This window comes from Aedes albopictus, chromosome 2 (genome assembly GCF_035046485.1).
Source record: "Aedes albopictus strain Foshan chromosome 2, AalbF5, whole genome shotgun sequence".
Classification (NCBI taxonomy): domain Eukaryota; kingdom Metazoa; phylum Arthropoda; class Insecta; order Diptera; family Culicidae; genus Aedes; species Aedes albopictus.
Genome location: NC_085137.1, coordinates 150843951 through 150846347, shown reverse-complemented (window position 1 = coordinate 150846347; position 2397 = coordinate 150843951).

Below are 2397 nucleotides of genomic sequence, written 5' to 3'. Positions count from 1 at the left end.
ATTCAAGGAATTTCTGCCAGGAATTCCTCTAGAAGTTCACTCTGGAGATTCTTCCAGAAGTTACCTCTAGGGAAACTTTGTGGAAGCTCCCTCTGGAGAATTCCTCTAGTAGTTCCCTCTGGGGAATCTTCCAGGAGTTCCTTCTAGGGATTCCTCCAGGTGATCTTTCTGGAAATTCCTTCAGATGTTTCCTCTGGAGATTCCTCCAAGAGTTCTCCCCAGGGAATCCACCAGGGGTTCCTTCTGGGAATTCTTACAGGAGTTCCTTCTGGAGATCCCTGCAGGAGTTTGTTCTGGGATATCCTCCAAATGCACCATATGGGAATAACTTCAGAAGTTCCCTCTGGAAAAATCATCTGGGAGTTCCGTTTGGGGATTATTCCAGAAGTTTCTTCTGGGGATTCCCCAGGGAGTTTCAACTGGCAATTAAATCAGGAGTTCCCTCTCGAAAAAAATCATCTTAGAGCAACCTTTGGGGAATTTCTTCAGAAGTACCCTTTGGGAAATTCCTCCAGGAGTTCCTTCTGGGCATTCTTCAAGAACTTCCTTCTGGAGGTTCCTCCAGGAGCTCCTTCCTGAGCTTCCTTCAGAGTTCCTTCTAAAAGAAAAGTCGGGAGTTTCCTGTAGAGATTTTTCCAGGAGTTTCATCTGGAAATTCCGGATGAAATTCTTGAAAGAAGCCTCAGAAGGAACTCGTGTAGGAAACCCTAGAATGAACTCCTGGAAAAATTCTCAGAAGAAACTCCTAGAATTTCCATAAGGGTTTCCGAGAGCATTCCCCAAAAGAAAATCCTGGAAAAAATTCCAGATAAAACATCGCAGATGCCTAGAGGGAATTATTGGAGGAATTTCCATATAAAACTCGCAAAGTAAACTGTAGAGGACACTCCTGGTGGAATCCCCAGAGGAAACTCTTGGAGGAATCAAGATGACTCTTCTGCTGAAATCCCCAAACGGAATTCCTAAAGGATTTCCCTGAAGGAACTCCTGAAGGAATCCCCAAAAGAACTCCTGCATAAATTCCCAGATTAAACTCCTGGAACCCATAGAAGAACCAAATCACCAGTAGCATCTCCTGAAGAAATCATTTGAGAGATCTCCTGGAGGAATCCCCAGAGGGGAAAACTCCTTGAAGAGTTCCCAAAGGGAGCTCCTGAAAGAATCATTAGAAAAAAAATCTTGGAGGATTCCTCAAATGGAACTCGTTTGCCGTATGCAGCATAGTTGTGTTAATAGGGATACCCATAGAACATGGAACAACTATACCGCACACGGCAGTCGATGAAGAATCCCTAGAATGAGCTCCTGGAGGAATCACCAGAGGGAACTCCTAGATGGATCCTTCAAACTTTCTTCGCTTATGAAAATGAAGATCATTATACTAATCTCTAAATATTCGGGACTATTACTGATTATCTTGAAAATTTTCAGCTTCACTCAGAGAAAATTTTCTTCGCTTATGAATATGGAGATAATTTCCTGATCTCTCAAAATTCGAGATTTTTACTGACCATCTTCGGATTTTTCAAGAAGTTTCAACTTCTCCCAAAAAAAACTTTCTTCGCTTACGAAAATAAATGAAAACTTTCTTCGCTTATGAAAAGGAATTCCTTTGGAAATTCATCCAAGAATTTCTCTAGGAATTTCTCTTGGAATTTCTCAAGGAAATTTTCCAGATACTGCTCCACGAAATCCTGCATAATTTCATCAGGGAAATCCTCTTGGAATTCTTCTAGAAACTGCTCAGGGAGTTCGTTCAAAAATTTCTCTAGGAATTCTTCTAAGAATTCCTCCAGGAATTCATCTAGGAATTCTTCCAGCAATTCTTCTAGGAATAGATGTGGTGATTCCTCCAGCTATTTCTCAGAGAATTCCTCCAGGAATTTCTCAGAGAATTCCTCCAGGACATCATTAGGGTTTTTTTCAGGAATTTCTTGGGGAGTGCTCCAGAATCTCCTCTGGAAATTCCTCCAGGAATTCCTCAGGGGGTTCGGAGGAAATTTCTGAAACAATTTTCAGGCAATCAACCAGCAAAGCTCTTGGAGGATTTTCCAGAGGGAACTCCTGGAGGATTCTCAGATGGAACTCCTGAAAAATTTCCCAAAGGGAACTGATTGAGCAATATCCCAGAAACAAGTGCTGACGTAATTCGTCAGAAGGAACTTCTAAAGAAATCCTTAGACTGAACCCCTAGATGAATTATACAAAGAGAACCCCTGGAGGAATTCTCCAGAAGATCCTCCTGGTTGAATTCCCCATGGGGAAACCCTACAAGAATAACTAGATTGACTCCAGGAGGAATTCCCAGAGAGCTCTTGGAGTAATTCTCCAGATTAAACTGCTGAAAAAATCTTCATAGTGAATTCCTGGAGGATTCTCGAAGAAAACTCCAGGAGA